A 19,190-nucleotide genomic window follows, 5' to 3' on the forward strand; every position below is an offset into this window, starting at 1 on the left:
CTTTGTTACCACTACCTGAAACAACTTAATTCTTATAATGAGCAGGGTTTCTAAACTTACTTATTTTTTACTTAGAATAGTAGTAAGCAAAGAAGAGCAATTCTCAAGATCTATTGGTAATTTTAATACTAAATCGTTGAATATGTTCTCTATCATGGATTCTAAACACATGATATACCCAGATACAAAGGTGATTGACCTATAATAAATGTCCTGCCTGCATTGATTACCTGGTTGTGTGAAGACATACTGATGAGATCCCCAAAGTGAGTGGGCTCACAGAATTAATTTTAGAATCTCTAAAACAAATTTAAGGTGATTCAGGAAGGAGTAATTGGCAGAGAAACCACATCATGAGTTCAAGACTTTATTATTCATCAGCACTAGTTATTTACCCAAAGATGATACTTTTGGGACAATTATAATGATATATAAGATTGTAAGTGTTACTTTGCTTTGGAGAATCTTCTTGCACAAATGAGAATACTCTTAATTAGCTTCAATTTCTCTTTCCTCATTAGCTGTAACCAAATGATCCAGTTAACTTTACTTCATATTTTTCTTTATTTAAACTTCTTTTCCTAATTTCTAGTGTCATTTATTCCATCTTAATTCAATCCTCTCTCACAGTCTTGCAGACATTGTTTTTTCCATTAACTTTCTATCATCTCTCCCTTTTCATATATTTGAGTTCTATTCCATGCTTTCTCACCAGAGTAATAAAAAAATAGGTTATCATGTGACTGTCATACTAAAAATTTGGAATTTTAAAGTTTCAAGTCATGGTTTTGGAGAAATAATAGATTTATGGTAATTTTGTGTGTATATAAAATCTCTAAGCTGGACATTTCTGGTTTTAACTCCAACCTGTAAGAGTTTATTATAACAAGAAAAAAATGAACTAACTAAAAGTTAACTACTTTTCTTTTTTTTTTTAATTTTTAATGTTTTTTTTTTTTTTTTAATTTCTGAGACAGGGAGACAGCATGAGCAGGGGAGGGTCAGAGAGAGAGGGAGAAACAGAATCTGAAACAGGCTCCAGGCTCTGAGCTTGCTGTCAGCACAGATGGATGCAGGGCTCGAACCCACTAACCATGAGATCATGACCTGAGCCAAAGTTGGATGCTTAACCTACTGAGTCACCCAGGCGTCCCTAAAAGTTAGCTACTTTTCTTGAACTCATCAGAGAACTGGGATCACAAGGCAAACCACCACCCTGAAATACAGAGAGTCTGGTGAGCCCAGAGAGTCACAGCTGAGATATGCTGTCCTGGATGGAACAGAAGCCACTACAGTAATAAAAGTGATAGTGACATTTAAATGTAGTTTTGAGGAATTGATGGAGGCAGAGTATCGACTAGAATGAGAGTGAGGGACTTTTGGGAATTCCATACTTTTATTAATTTCAACTCCAGGAACCCCACAGTTTTCACTGGGAAGACCAGAGACAGATCACTTAGTGACTCTGAAAGGGTGAGGGGAAAATTAATCATGTGAAGTGATGCCTAGAACAGTCTCCATAGCAAAGGCTTACTGGAAGGGAAAAAGACTACCAGAGCCTACTTCCCCTGAGGGAAGGGTATTTTCCTAATTCCATTCCCTTCTCGTCCTATCATCTTACCTATGGTGAGGAGAAGTTAAGCAATGTTTGTGAAGGACACAGTCCAGGAACAGAGGTCTCCTGAAATATGGATTTTAAATGATTTTAAGACCATAGGAAGCTTCCCATATCCCATAACTTACCACTTCATCAATAGCGCTCTAATATAACAATGACTGAAAGAACGGAGAACATGGAGTTTATCCAAAGAGGGATCCATACAGGAGTCTAAACACAACAAGAGAGGCAAAAACAAGAAAACTTGAGTAATTTCAAACCTATGGCACCCATGGTTAACATTAAACACAGCCCAGCTGCTAGCCAGATTAACATAAATATTCAAACTAAAAGCCTATTACCTTAGTTCCTATTGTACAGAACATTATCAGTCATCAAAAAATTACCAGGCATACTAAAAGGCAAAACACACATGGTCTGAAAAGCCAAAGCAATCATCAGAAGAAGAATCAGATATGACACAGATATTAGAATAGCTAGAGAATTTTAAATAACTATGATTAGTATGTTAAAGACTTTGATGGAAAAAACTAGACAAAATGCAAATATATATATGTATATATATATATAAAACCCCAACAACAAAAACAACCAAACCAGATGGGCAATACGAACAGAGAAGTAGAAACCAGCATGAATTCTAAAAATCCTAGAAATAAGGAATACCTTTGATAAACTTCTCAGAAGACTAGACACATATGAAGAAAAAAATCAGTGAGATTGAAGATAGATCCATATGAAGTTGCTGAACTGAAATGTAAAAAGCAATGAAAACAAACAAACAAAAGCACCCAACAAACAGCACATTCAAGAGTTTTGTGATGCGGTGCCTGGTTGGTTCAGTCAATTGAATGTCTGACTTTGGCTCAGGTCATGATCTCGTGGCTCATCAGTTCGAGCCCAGCATCAGGCTCTGTGCTAACAGCACAGAGTATGTAGCCTGCTTCAGATTCTGTGTCTCCATGTCTCTCTACCCCAACCCCACTCACATTCTGTCTCTCTCTCTCCCTCAAGAACAAGTAAACATTTAAAAAAAAAAAAGTTGTGGGTCAATTTAAAAAGAAATCTTAAGGTGCCTGAGTGGCTCAGTTAAATATTGGACTCCTGATTTCAGCTCAAGTCATGATCTCACAGTTATGAGATTGGACCCTGCATCGGCTCCATGCTGGGCATGGAATATGCTTAAGATTCTGTCTCTCCCTTCACTCCTCCCCAGCTCATGTACAGGTGCATGTACACTCTCGATTAAAATACATATACATATTGAAAAAAGCCAGAGGAAAAAAGACAATCTTATCTATGGAGAAATAATGATAAGAATCACAGCAAACTCTCATCAGAAACCATACAAGCAAGAAGAGAATGTTGTAAAATATTTAAAATGTGGAAAGGAAATAAACCCACCAACCTAGGATTCTAATTTAGTGACATTATTCTTCAAAACTGCAGGAAAATAAAAACTTTCTTTATCAAGCAAAAATAGGGAGTTCACTGCCACTGGACACCTGACAGAAATATTAAAGAAACTGGTTCAGAGGGTGCCTGGGTGACTCATTTGGTTAAGTGTCTGACTGCAGCTCAGGTTATGATCTCACAGATTTGTGGGATCAAGCCCACATCAGGCTTCATGCTGACAGTTGGGAGCCTGCTTGGGATTCTTTATCTTTCTCTCTCTCTTCTCCTCTGCTCACACTAGCTGTTTCTTTCACAAAATAAATAAATATTTAAAAAATAAAGTCACCTCCAACTTCTCAGCTACTCAGTCAATAAATATTAAAAAAAAACCCAAAAAACTGAGAAGGCAGAAAAGTGTACCAATAATTACTTTAGTATAAATGGGCTAAGCACATTACTTAAAAAACACAGATTATCAGAGTGGAAAAAAATCCAACAATATATTTATAAGAAACTTATTTTAAATATAAAGGCTCTGGTAGGTTGACACTAAGGGGTGGGGAGCATACTAACAGAACATACTAACACTAATCAAAAAGGAGCTAGAGTAGCTATATGAGTTTCAGACAAAATAGACTTCAAAACAGGACATAAACTGAGTTTCAGACAAAATAGACTTCAAAACAGGACATAAACAAGGCATAAACAAGGGCATTTCATTATAAGAGAGTTCTCCTAGGAGATACAATTGTCTTTAATGGGTAGGCACCCAAATTCCATAAGCCTGTTCCCTCATACATAAAGCAGGAAACATAAAACATCCATTAGAGGATATTGTAATATGAGAAAATATGTAAAGTGACCATTCAATGATTAATATATCTTATTTTTTCTTAGTACAGTCTACTTTCCACTCACAATCTGTCCCTATGTTTATTTCCACTTTCAATTACTACTGCTTTTCCCCAGGCATGCTTCCTACAGCCATCTTATTTGCCAATGTTTTAATGAATACTTTTGTTCATGTATGCACTTTACACATGTAATTTCTTCCAAATGGAGTGTACTTCTCTGCCACCAAATTCAACCTGTTTATCTTACAAAATTTTCACAAACTTGCAAGAAATGGATACAGTTATTAATTGCTATGCTTTCACTGTTTTTATGTAATAGTTAACTTGGGTAGAGCTTGTTTCATTGTATTATGTCTCATTTTTCTCATAATCCCCCCTCTGGAATTTCCAGTGTAGAGGTACTGCATGGTATTTAATTTTTTTATCCTTTGCACCTAACAAAACAACTTGTACAAGTCTGTGCTTAATTATGAAAGAACATTAGATTACTCCCATTCCCCAAATATACAATAAATTTACATTTTTTTTGTACCTTTGCATGGGTTATTTTTCTCTAATTTGGATCTGTTTCCTCTCTGTGGCTGATAAATTCTTATTCATAATCCATGTTCTTCCTCAACTATAACACTCTTACAGTGTCTTGTAGTTGCTTTATAATTTTTTCTTCTGTGTTTAGTTTTATGATGCATCTCAAATCAATTTTTGTGCCTCATGTGTGAAGGGGTAGAAATTTATTTATCTTCTATGCTTTATTCAGTTGTTTCAATATACCACTTGCTGAAAAGATTTTTCTTTCCCTATTGAATTACTTTGCTGCTTGTCAAAAATCATTTGACTGTAATTATGTAGAGCTATTTCTAGAATTTCTTTTGTTCATTGATCCATTTGTATATCTTATGCCCATACCACAAACTTGGTTATGTTAACTTTATAGTAAATCTTGAAGTCAGATAGTATAAATCCTCAAATTTTATTTCTCTTTTTTATTAATACTTGTTCTGTCTATGTCTTCTTTCACATTTCCCTTTTATTATTCATTTGTCAGTAACAACAGGAAATCCTGTTATGGAATTGATTGAAATTGTATTCTGTCTTTAATTTGGATAGAATTGATATCTTTGCAATATTTGTTGAGGCCATCTCTAATTTCCCTCAAAGTTTTGTTGCTTTCAGAGTAGAGGTCTTGCTCAGCTTCCATTAGATGTATCCCGATGCGGGGGGTGCGTGTGTGTGTGTGTGTGTGTGTGTGTGTATGATATTGTGAATGGTGTTGGTTTTGAAATTCATTTTCCAATTGTTTGTTGCCACTTTGTAGAAATACAACTAATTTTTATATTGATCTTGAATCCCCAGACCTTGCTGAATTCATCTATCATACCTACTATGTTTTAAAAACATATTTCTTAGGAGTTCAATGTAAATATGTTGTTGTCTGTGGACAAAATTCCCTTTCTCCTTCCTTTTTTCTTTCCTTTCTTTATTCCTACCTTTCCCTCCCTCCCTTCCTACCTACTTTCCTTCCTTCCTTCTTCCCTTCCTCCCTTTCCTCCATACCCCCTTCCTTCTGTCTTTTTTCCTTAAATACACTGGCTAAGACCTTTAGCACAAAATATAAAAGTGTTGAAAAATACACAGACTTTCCTTCTCCATAATCTTAGTGGTAGTGAAGAATGACTAAAATTTCATCAATAAATTTTATGTCAGCTGAAACTTTTTCACAGATTTTATAGATTTTTTTTCAGGCTTAGGGAATTTTCTTCTGTTTCTAGATGCTGAGATGTTTTTGTTTAAATTAGTGTTAGATTTTTGTCTCATGTGTTTTTTTTCCTCTTATGTTAAGAAAACTATATGACTTATGTCCTTTGTTCATTTTTTTTTTTTAAATGTTTTATTCATTTCTAGGAGAGAGAGAGAGACAGCGTGATCAGGGGAGGGTCAGAGAGAGAGGGAGTCACAGACTGAAACAGGCTCCAGGCTCTGAGCTGGCAGTCAGCACAGAGCCCGAAGCGGGGCTAGAACCCACGAACCGAGAGATCATGACCTAAGCGAAAGTCGGACGCTTAACCAACTAAGCCACCCAGGCGCCCCTCCTTTGTTCATTTTTTAAATTAAAATTTTTTGAGTGGGTGGAGGAACAGAGAGAGAGAGAAAATCTCAAGCAGGCTTCATGCCCAGCACTGAGCCCAATGTGTGACTACATACCACAACTCTGGGATAAAGATCTGAGCCAAAATCGAGTTGGATTCTTAACATACAGCCACCCATACACCACATCCTTTGTTCTCTTTAATGTGATTGATTACATTTATTGATGTCTGAATATTAATATAATCTTGAATTCTTAGAGTAATTCTACTTAGCCATGATATATTTTCTAATTATACATATATTAGATTGCCTGATATTTTCCCCACAGGTAATTAGCATTCCAATCAGTTGTTTTTACATGTTTCTCCCTCTCTGTAATTCCTTTAGGGTAATCTCTGTCAAACTTCCATTAAATTCACTGATTATTTCTTCTATAATGAATTTAATTCTAATGGTTAAGTCTGTGTTAGGACCATTGTGTATTGGTTAATGACTTAGATTGGTTGAGTTTTACAATTTTAAAATTAAGCTCATTTCTGGTTAGCCTCACCAAAAGCATCCAGCCTGTGACTGTTGTCTATTGCCACTGCTACAGAGGAGCTACTCTCTGTTTTATGAGAATTTGAACCCAGAGTCAGTAGAGTATTAGAGATGTGACCTTGAATTTACTGGCTTCTGATACTATTCATGGGTATTAGAGTTTTTAAAATGTTATATCTATTAAGTTGTATCTATTTTTCATTCTCAACTTCACTGCCTTTATTTCAGCAAAATGGGAAAGGAGTGAGTTTATAAAAATTGTTACACAAAATTTTTTTTTGGATTTGGGATTTCTCAGACTCCAGTCATTTCTGTCTGCTTAACAGTTGCCAACATATTGCCAGACCCAGTCTCTGAGTCTTTGGCAGATCTCTTTATACCTTTGGACTTGTGTTTGCCCAGAAGCCATTGAAGAAAGCTCATTCCCTACCAAGGAAATCTGTTGGTCAAGTCTTTCTTGCATCCACAACTCTTCAATACCCCATAGACAAATATGGTTTTCATATCTCCTGGATTTTTCTTGGTGTTTCTACAGAGCTAAACACCAACACTAGAAACAGAACTCTGGAGAATATATGGGTGGGTTACCCTGATGTTGATTTCTCAGCTCAGTCCTTGGAAGAGTCTTTAGATCCTCAACATGAAGGAATAAGTATTCTTCTGGCACCATCTCACTCAATAATATCCTATAGAAAGTACTTCTGAACATCTTCTACAAATATAATTTATTTTGTAAGTAACTTCATATTACATGATGTGAATCTATTATAATTTAATCATTCTGTTAATTAGGGTACAACAATTTTATTTCCATGTATTTACAACAGCAAACAATTCTGTGATAAACATTTTTGTCTGTATAATTTTAGATACTGATACTTATTTCTATGGTGCATAATCCTAGGAGTGAGATAGATAAGTATGTGTAAAGTGATTGAAATGGATGTTGCTAGTTTATTTTTTTAAGTGGTAATAACTTATATTTTCACCAATAGTGTGGATTATCCTACACCCTTGCCAACAGTAGGTATTATCAATCATTTATATTTTTTTATCATTTTGGTGAGTGTAAACTTACTTTGTTGTTTGCTTTCCAGACTACTACCAGATTTTGTCTGGTATTTATTGCTTACTTCATTGCTTTATTGTTTTACTCTACTGACTACTAGAAAGTATGAGCATTTTAAAATATATGCTATCATTTGATATATTTTCCTTCTCTGAATTACCAAATTCATAGCATTTTATCTTCTGTTGTAAACTTACAGGCATTCTTTATACATTATAGATCAGAGCTCTTAATCTGTTACCTAAATTGCAAATGTGTTAATGTACATTTATGTATACCTGAGGTTGTGGCCTGTAAACAAACAAACAAACATATAGCCTCCAAAACAACCACATAAATAAATAAGTAGGACACATGAGTGTGACTGAGACTGTTTCAGTTTACTCCTGTCTTCCCAGTGTACTAGCTGGCTAATTTCTCCTTTAATTTTCAAAAGTTTCTTAGGGTGGATCAGTGAGTTAACTAACCAACTCTTCATATTGGCTCAGGTCATGATCTCACACTTATGGGTTCAGCCTCATGCTCCGTATGGAGCCTGCTTGGGATTCTCTTTCTCCCTCTCTCTACATCTTCCCCACTTGTGTTTGTGGGCACATGTGTTTTCTTTCAAAAATAAATAAATACACTTTAAAAGTTTCCTAGCATGGTAAGTTATATGGTTACCTTATATATGTGGAGTATTTGAAGGAATTAGAGGTGTTCAAATTAGAGGAAAAAAAATTCTTGGTTACTTATATGATACATACTACTGTGCATTTGTGTGTGTAGTTGTTTCCCAGTAGAGACCCTCTGAGCAGAACTAAATCACTATGTGGGAAACACAAAATGATAGATTTTAGTTCACTCTAAGGGAAAAAAATCTGTAAGTTGGATTGGGCCACTTTGGGAAGTGTTTGAGCTCACCATTGCTAGCCATAACTTTTACATGGAATGACTATTTAGTGGGACTAATGTTGTGGATAAAATCCTCCAGAAATCTAGTACGTCTTCTGAGTGTATGTACTATGATTCCAACTGAGTGAAATAATAGAAGCCACTTTGAAAATGGTTAAAAAGTATTTGGATATTCTGTAGACTAATTGGTGGGGATTACAGGTTTTGGAATATAGCAGGGTTCTAATTCTGGCTAGGCCACTTACTTTCTTCATGGCCTTAGTAACATTAGTAGACAGTTGTAAGCCTTGGTTTTCTACACTTATAAAATCATAAGAGTTACTTCATATGTCAATTTTAAGTTTTAAACACAACTATGAACATAAAGTATATAGCTAATGTTTAGTATGTAATAACCATTCCAGTCATGAGGACTACTCATTAATATTCTCAGCCACATGTACTGAACAACAGCATTATCTGTGGTCACTGTTGACATATTGATCTTGAAATTCTTACAGAATTTGCTTATTGTGGAGTCATAGACTAAGGTTAGTAAAAGGTTGAAGTACTATATTACTTAAAGTTTTGTTATGTATGGAAGCAGGCAATTAAAACAAACACAAACACGAATAAAGAGAAGTTGGTTTTATTTTTTTTATAGATAATGCTAAACTGTTTTTGGCAAATCTTGAATAATATGAGCTCAGAAATATCTGATTTTATGTCTTCTCTTGTTTAGAAACAAACAAAAAGCACGTGCAATAGGAATACAAGATGTACATATAATTAAACCAAGGACATCTGTTAACCTCAACAATCAGATATTAGAAAGTCTGTCACAGTGGTAGGAAAAATGCTGAAAGAGACTTTTCTGACTACAGATTTTGGATCAAGCTGACTGAGCAAAGTTCTTTCTCTAAGAAGCAAAACAACAATCTTTGTTTTGAGAAATGGGCATGGGTTTCACAGGCAGGTGGCTTTATTTGATTCTGCATTTTTTTTTAACCCATGGAGTAACAGGGAAGGCAAAAATAAGTGCAACAGAAAAGTGGTATGAAAAACAGTGCTGTATTATATGTAGGACAGTAGCTGGAGATCTTTTAATAGGAAGACATCAAGTTAAAACAACCTTGATATGAAGACGACCTGTGCCATAACCCTGGAAGAACTCTTGCTAGTTTGTCATCTTGCTCTAGCATCTATCTAATAAGAACTCTAGAAATACTGATAGAGAAAGATTTATTTTTATTTGAAGACAAATAATAACAAAAAGAAAAGGAGATGGTATAAATATACTAGGAGTAAGTGGCAAAAATGAAACATATATAAAATGAATGATGGATAAAGAAGCAACCCTCAAATTTGTCAATGATCAGATAAACTGTGATTAAAAACACCAGCATGAGTGAGCATATTTTAATGAAACAAGTATGAATTCTCAGCTCAGAAATAAAAGCCCAGGGGTATTTGGTGAGGCCACAGATGTAGAAGTAGCATGAAAAACAGAAGCCAGGGGAATACTTAGATGTTAAAAATAAGATAATCACAGAAATAAAATTACCACTGACAATGCATATATGAAGATATTTTTGGAAAATACAATAAAGTTCATGAAGGACAGGTTTTTTGTGTGTTGTGTTTCATTTTTTTAAATAAGCTAAACAGAATGAAAATGAACAAATAATTTTGAGGGTTAGAAATCAACCAATATTTATTGAACAAAGGATCCTATGTTAGCCATAATTAGTGTCCCTGCAGAAGTAAACCAAACAATTACAAGAGAATAAACCTTTAATATTATATTTCAAAGGGAATTTCCACAAACAAAAGACTTGAATTCATAGTTTGAAATGATATACTATGTCCTGGGGAAAATTCACACAATATGATTAACAGTGAGACAAAGCCTGGTGATGATTTTGTGAAATATAAAGAAAATTATTTTTATACCCAGGCAAAACAATCCAGACATCAGTGGGGGAAATAAAAGAACAATGCAAGCTGACCTTTTAAAAAAATGTGTTTCACACAGGATGTGGAACAGTGCCCCTAAATTAGTCAGTAAAAACATGACTTAAAATCTATCTAGCTAGCTTTTTTCACATGTGCAAGAATGAAAGAAAGGTAATTTTCATAGACTTTTTCTTTTTACATTTATTTATTATTGAGAGACAGAGCACAAACAGAGGAGAGGCAGAGAGAGAAGAAGACACAGAACTGGAAGCAGGCTCCAGGCTCTGAGCAAGCTCTCAGCACAGAGCCCGATGTGGGGCCGAACCCACAAACCATGAGATCATGACCTGAGCTCAAGTCGGACGCTCAATCGACTGAGCCACCCAAGCGCCCCTTTCATACACTCTTTTAAGAAACTGTTTCTCAGCTAAAGAGGAGAAAAATAAGTAAAGAATGATCAAAGGAGTGGTGATCAGTCTTGAACCCATTTTCTGAAAGGAAAGAAATGGAAACAAATGTGTGAACTTTTCTATAATATTGGAAATAAAGCTATATTGTTTATAGATGTTTGCTAGGAAACTCAAGGGAAATCAAAGAAAAAAACTATACAATAGGAGAGTTTGGTAGTTGCCTAGTTATGAAATTAATAAATGTCAACAGTCTCTATAATAAATATTTATTTTTCTATAAAAATATTTAAAATAATGAAGCACATGGTAATATTTGCAAAAGAAAAGGAAATGATGAAGTATCTAGGGATAAAATTAAGTAGAAATTTATAACAGGTATGTAAAGAATATCTGAATTACTCTTCACAGAGGACTTAGTAGACAAGCAAACTTGTTAAGGATAGAAAGATTTAGTAGTATAAGGATATAAATTATTTCTACATTAACACATAAAAGATACAATTCTATTGAAAATAGAAACTGAACTTTAAGAAATGAGAAAGGCCCCTTATAATATTTGAATGGCAAAATAAATAATGGCCTATAAAGGAGAATGAAAACCAAAATAAGCACTCATAAATGATAGCATATATCAATCCAAGCAAATGAAAATCATGTGGTGCTCAAAAATAAGTGACAGGCTCATCAAAGGAGAAGAGTAGAGTGCATAAATAGAGAAACACAGGAATTGACACCATTATGAAGGCAACTATTTTTATTATTCTGAAAAGGAAAGATTATTCAATAAATGATGTTGATGTCATCTGAGACACTAACATGAGGCTTACCTCACCTTTTATCCAAAGAAGAATTTCCAGATATGACAAACCCTACATTTCTAAGAAATATGATAGAGATTTTCCCCCTCATAATTCTAGAGTAAGATATAGAACCTAAAGTAATTATTGATATACTTAAATGTTTAATAATGTAAAAGAAGAAAATTCTACAAGACGAAATTGTAATTATTTTTAAAATATATGACAAAAGGATAATTTCATTTTTATGCACAGTTAAATTGATTAGAGAGAAAAATCACTAAGTAATTAGAGAAAACACATGAAATGACAGTTCCAAGTAAAAGAAAAACAAATGGGAAACTGTCCTTAAATTCCCCAAAATTGAGATTTCAAAATTAAAACTATATAAACATTTTCAATGATCATCTTTGACATATTATATAAATGACAGTTTTAGGCCATATCAGTGAAAATTGTGCTTTTCTCTTTTTATAGTGATGAATTTGATTTTTTTGAACCTACCTTCCACTTTTCAGATACTTGTGATGGTCAGATTTATGTGTCAATTTAGCTAGACTACACTCCCCAGCTATTGAACATTAATCTAGGTATTGTAAATATATTTTGCAGGTATGGTTAAGGTCCATAATTGGCTGAGTGAGGGAGATCATCCTTACTAACTGAATGAGCCTAATTCAATCAATTGAAAAGCCTGAACAGCAAAACTGAGGCACTTTCCCCCCTGAAATTCCTGTCTATAGATAACAGTTTCATCCTATACTTGAGGGTTTTAGCCTGCCCTTCCTGACTGCCTGCTCTAAGGATTTTGCACTAACCTAGCCATCCCCAAAATTACATATCTAATTCCTTGTAATAAATCTCTCAATGTCTTAATATATCATAACATATCTCCTACTAGTTCTGTTTCGTCGGTTGAACTCTTAATAATATACTTGTATTCAGTTGGTATAGCTGCTTGTGCCCACAGGCAACTAGATTCCTTCATATGTTAAAGGGTTGTGTTCCTGAGGCTGTCTCAGGAGGGTCTATAGTTTTTAAATTTAAGTGTGAAAGAGAGCTTAAATATAATGACATTCCATGAATGATTCTGATTTTGCCTTAGGACATGGATTGAAATAGATATTAACAACATGATATTTTAGGTGGGTATATAAGTCTTCAGGAGAGCCAAAGTAAAGGGGGTTCAAAGTGAGCTAAGTTCAGTTTATCATGCTATATATTCTCTGTTGATGAACTTTAGTTGCTTGTTTGTTTTATCCCCCCGTTCTCTTCTAATAATAATTTAAAAAATGTTGCAAGGAGAATTCCTGCTCATATCTTATGGTGAATATGTACAAGAGTTTCTTTAAGGCAGTGGTTCTCAACCCTGGCTGTATAATGAAATGACCTTAAGAGCCTTCAAAAAAAAATAGTGGTATCTGGGTTTCATCTTCAAAGGTTCTGAACTAACTGGTCTGGAATTTGCATGAGAGAATCAGATTTAAAAACATTCTCAGATTGGTCTGTGCCAGAAAAACAGATAACCTCCTATAACTAGGAGTGAAATTATTTGTATAACTAGGAGTGAAATTATTTGATTGTAAGATGTGAATATGCTTATTTTCAGTAGGTAAAGGTGAATGTTTTCCAAAGTAACTACACTTATCTTTTATTCTGACCATCAGTGTGAAGGACTTTCCATTCCTCTTTTAGTCATGTTTTTCTTAATTATTTCCCTGAGACTTTATAAAGATAATGCATTATGATTTTATTTTACATTTCCTTGATTATTATTGAGATTATCTTTTCATATGTTTATAAAGTATTTAAACTTTTCAAGCTACCTTTTCTGTGAAATGCCAGTTCCCATATTTTGCCTACTGTTCTGTTGGTAATTTATCTTTTTAAAATTAATATATGGGAATCATTAGATATTCTGAATTCCAGTTCATTGTCAGTTTATTCAAATATCTTCTTCAAACTTTTTTTGTAAGCAAAAGGCTTTATTTTTCATGTTTTAACCCTAAACAGCTTTCAAGCCATCCCCTGTTTACCTTACATCTGAGCAAGCCAATAAGAAAATCTACAAGTACCCTCCCCTGACACCTGCATGAAGCTAAATTCCCATCCTGGCCCCACTTCATAACCACAACACAAAGAAAACCACCAGTTTGCTCTTGCTAGCCACTCAGACCAGCATTCACCTGCCTTGCTGACCCTTGAAAGTTCAGTTGTGTAAGTAACAAATTATTTCATATCCTTTTGATGTATGTAGGCTCAAGATGTATCAGGCTCAAGAGTTTGTTGAAATTACTAAGTGTAATTTTTTAAATTGTGTTTTCCTTCCTGTATCAACTGTTCTTGCAAGTGTGAATTCTTCTGCTTATTCAACTGGATATCTGTGTTGCATCCACTAGTTTTCTTATAGATTTTAGATTCTTGGTATTCTGTTCATATTAGTGAGGACCTGGAAGGAAAAGCATTGGCAGCTAGAGTAGGCATCATCAGCATAATTACAATTTCTCCCTACAGTGATGTATTCAGGTTATGATCACTGAAATCTTCATTCTGGTGATTATATAGGGAAGAGGGTTGTATGTGATCTTCTGATTGTCACTTTTCCTTAAAATGTTGAGAAAAGTTTGCTTTCTGGGGGTGGGGCTGCACATGGTCCATTGTGTCTAGAATTTATCTGGACCACTGCCTGATTTTATGCCCTCCCTTGTTTGGTACACTTCTGGGTCAAATTGCCACTTTACTACCCAAAGGCAAGATACTCCAACAACACTAGGATCTAGTGTTACTGGTTTTCAGTTCTTTCCTTGGTATCCAAATGACAAAATCCAAATTCTTTTTAAGTAGTTTTTATTTGAATTACAGTTAGTTAACATACAGTGCAACATTAGTTTCAGGTGCACAATATATAATTTAACACCTCCATATAAAACCAGGTGCTCATCATGACAAGTGCTCTCCTCAATTGCCATCACCCACCTAATGCATCCTGTCCCACCTCCCCGCAGACAACCATCAGTTTGTTCTGTATAGTAAAGAGCCTTTTATAGTTAAGCCTGGATGACTTTTTTGGTTGTGTCTGACTCTTGATTTTGGCTCATGTCATGATTTAAGGGTCATAATCTCACTCTTGTGAGATAGACTCCCGCATTGGCTCTGTGCTGGCTGTGGAGTCTGCTTAAGATTCACTTCTCTTCTCCTTATGCCCCTCCTCTGCTTGCACATGCCTGCAAGCAAGCTCTCTTTCCTTCTTGGTTTGCCTCTCTGTCTGTCTGTCTGTCTGTCTCTCTCTCTCTCTTTCCCTTTTGCTCATTTGTTTTGTTTCTTAAATTCCACGTATGAGTGAAATCATATGATATATGTCTTTCTCTGACTGGGCTATTTCACTTAGCATAATACATTTTTGTTCCATCTACGTTGTTGTAAATGGCAAGATTTCATTCCTTATTATGTTCCTTATTCCAGTGTGTGTATCATTTCTTCTTTATCCATTCATCAGTTGATAGACACTTGGGCTGTTTTCACAATTTGGCTATTGTAGATAATGCTGCTTTAAACATCAGGGTGTATGTGTCCCTTTGACTTAGTACTTTTGTATTATTTGGGTAAATATCTTAAAGTAGTGCAATTGCTGGGTTGTTGGGTAGTTCCATTTTTAACTTTTTGAGGAAGCTCCATGCTGTTTTCCAGAGTGGCTGTACCAGTTTGCATTCTCACCAATAGTGCACAATGGTTCCCCTTTCTTCACCTCCTAGCCAACATCTATTGCTTCTTGTGTTGTTGGTTTTAGCCATTCTGACAGATGTGAGGTGATATTAGATTGTAGTTTTGATTTATATTTCCCTGACAATCAATGATGATGAGAATGTTCTCACGTGTTTGTTGGCCATCTATATGTCTTCTTTGGAAAAATGTCTATTCGTGTCCTCTGCTCATTTAATTGGATTATTCAGTTTTTGGAGGTGTTGAGTTTAATAAGTTCTTTACATACTTTGGATACTAATCCTTTATCAGATATCTCATTTACAAGTTTTAATTGGCTGTATAATTGTGGGTCCATTTCTGTTTTATTGATCTATTTGTCTATTTTTGTGCCAGTACCATATTGTTTTGATTACTACAGCTTTGTAATATAACTTAAAGTCTGGATTTGTGATGCCTTCAGCTTTGCTTTGCTTTTTCAAGATTGCTTTGGCTTTTCAGAATCTTTTGTGGTTCTGTACAAATTTTAGGATTGTTTTTTCTAGCTCTGTGAAAAATGCTGGTGGTGGTATTTTGATAGGGATTGCATTAAATCTGTATGGCTACTATAGACATTTTAACAATATTTGTTCTTCCAATCCACAAGCAGGGAATGTCTTTCATTTCTTTGTGTGGTCTTCAATTTCTTTTATCAATGTTTTATAGTTTTCAGAGTGCAAATCTTTCACCTCTTCGGTTATGTTATTCCAGGTATCTTATTGTTTCTGGTGCAGTTGTAAATGGGATTGATTCCTTTATTCATCTTTCTTCTGTTTCAGTATTAATGCATAGAAATGCAACAGATTTCTGTATAATGATGGCAAAATCTGAAGTCTGCTTTTACTTTTGTATCCTGAGTACTCTGTTCCTAAGGCTATTCTAAGGTGTTTCTTTAATACTTCACTTTTTAGAAAGCCCTCATCACTAAGTGGTTTTAAGTTCCTAATTTTGAATGAGTTTCTTTTCATTTACTTATATCTACCTTATATTTCTAGAAATTATTCAGTGTTTTACCTGCTAATGACTCTAATCTTAGTTCTCTGCCATGGGTAAGGATGCATTTGTATTTTTAAATCCCTTGTGTCATTCCAAAGACATTTTAAAGAAGAGGAATAATTACCTATCATGCACCTTGAACTATAAACTCTTATCTTTGTTCTCATTGTACTTACTTGTTCTCTCCTTTAAATATGCCTATTCCCAGTATACCATCTTCTGCTACAAGGTTTAACTTTCCTAAGTAGGCTCAGTTTCTTCAAGACACATTTCTAGTCATTAGAATTTGTGCAACTATTCCCTGAACATTTTTTTTTCTCTGTGTGACATAGCTTTTCTAACCTATAAGGGCTCTGTTTCAGCCCTGCATACCATTTGTGTCCAAGTATTGAATAACTTTGTCCTTCCTACCAGATAAAACAATGGCGCTCATCATTAGAATCATTTTGACCTTAGTCTTGCAATATTTAAACGTACAAAGCTCAGTTTTGAAAATGAATGTTTTCAGCTTGAAACAGTACAGCAAAATAACCCTATCATAGTCCCCTGGTCACAGTGAATTATATAAGTGTACCTTTTCTTCTATAAAATTTCTTTTTAAACACAAAATTTTATTTATTTAACTTTCACAGAATAAACATCTTTATTTTAGTTCAACACATTTCCTCCAATTCTACACTTCAAACATCTAAGTTAGTTGTCCAGGTTATTATTAGGTGGAGAAGCAAAAGTGAGAAGCTATAAAGGTCAGTCCCACGGGGGTCAGACTGAGTTTCTAAATTACGGATACTTGAGACCAAATAGGACATAAATGAAGGAGAGGTATTTAAAATCAAGAAACAAAGAGACTACAGAATAGAAATCAGTGTTCCCAAATGGTTAGATCAGGAAGCTCAACAGAGGTATGAGCAGACAGCATGTGCATAGTCACAAAAATACTTTTTGGTGGACATCAGGAAGACAGCCCCTTTATTAGGCAACAAAGGCATACTGTCACTTTTATTAATACAAGTCAAAGAAAAAGTTAACTCTGGGTGTAATACGCCAACTGTATAAGACCCCTGAAAAAATCTTTTAGGTTACTAGAAATTTACTGTAGTAAATTTACTGTATTTACTGCCTCCATTTGAGGGGGCAGGCATGGGTGTAGCTGTGGTAGTCTTGAATCTCCACACAGTCAAATGGGAGGGAGAAATTAATAGAGTTTTGTCACTGTTACTATAATACACATATTTTTTTTTCTGAAATATCATTGCTCTCATTAATTCCTCTCACAGAATGCTGTGGACATATGTTACAAATGTAAAATATCTGTCCTACTTAGTGAATGCTCAGTAAGTGGTATTTTAACTGTGACCAGTTTTGAAGGTATCGTAGTTCTCCTCTTTCTCTCCTTTTGGTTCTGGTCATTCTCATTCTGGGAGAATCCTGAGACTTCCAGTGGAGTGTCCATAGTTTTTAAGAGCACCTATGTAGACAGTAACAGCTATCCAGTTTTTAGACAGTGCTTCAGAATAAAATATTTCTTACTGAATCATAACACCTGCACCTCAGTGTGGAAGCACATGATGCAGTATGGAATTTATAAAAGTTAAAGTAGAATAAATTCTTTGGAAATATGACATTTTTGAAACACATTTCAATGAAATACACATCTCTTAGGTAATTAAATGGAAGGAAAAGTCCATTATGTTAAATCTTCAAAATTATTTTTAATACATTTAGTTTTAGCTTCCTTTTAGAGTCAATTATTTGTCACTTTTATTAGGTATTTTCCACTCCCAAAGACCTCTAATTTGTTGTATTCTTTAAAATCTATGATTCTTGCTCAATAGGTGCATGATATATTTAAGTTTACACATTAAAATATTTATTTTGTTGGAAAACAGGCTTTGGCTTTGAAGAGTTCTGTAGGAAAAAGTGACAAATGATTTCTACAGGAATAATTTCTATTTCTTACACAACCATTTATTTATTAATCATTCACATATAAGTGACTTGAGTATAGAAGAAAATTAAAAAATAAGGTGAGATTGGGGCGCCTGGGTGGCTCAGTCGGTTAAGCATCCGACTTCGGCTCAGGTCATGATCTCATGGTTCAGGAGTTCGAGCCCCTCATCCGGCTCTGTGCTGACAGCTAGCTCAGAGCCTGGAGGCTGTTTCAGATTCTGTGTCTCCCTTTCTCTCTGACCCTCCCCTGCTCATGCTGTCTCTCTCAGATATAAATAAAACATTTTAAAAAATGAGGTGAGAAGAAATTAACTACTCTTTGTATAAATCCAGCTATTTCTACAAAAATTTCATGTCATGTAATGTTTGGCTTTTAATTTTATTCTTCTTCATTTTAATCATAATTATTATAGTAAATTTGAGGAATATAAATATTATTTGTTACAGTAAATTTGAGGAATGTAAATATTAAGGAAGGAATTATAGTTATTAAATAGATATCACTTTTATTACTATTATGCAATCTTCCTCCCATTTTTTTAACTTCATTTTTTTGTTTGTTTCTGTCTCTTGTGCATATTTACTCTTAGCATTAAAATCGTAATTAAGATGGAATCATTTTAACTAAATATATTTTTAATAATGTCCTATCTATTATGTGAGTGTACTAAAACTTATTAAGAATTTTCTTACTGTTGACTTTCAGAATGTTTCATGTTTAATCATCAGCTTTTACATGTATTAATTAATACATGTTATTTTCTGATAGAAACTAAGGATGTCACTATTGTGACATGTAGGATTGAACATTGGGAGAGGGTAAGGGACATACTATCAACCTTTTTTCTAAACGTTGCATTACTGATTTATAATTTTAACAATTCAAGACAATACACATTTCCCAGA

The sequence above is a fragment of the Hyaena hyaena genome, unplaced genomic scaffold (genome assembly GCF_003009895.1).
Source record: "Hyaena hyaena isolate Hyena2069 unplaced genomic scaffold, ASM300989v1 scaffold_1268, whole genome shotgun sequence".
Classification (NCBI taxonomy): Eukaryota; Metazoa; Chordata; class Mammalia; order Carnivora; family Hyaenidae; genus Hyaena; species Hyaena hyaena.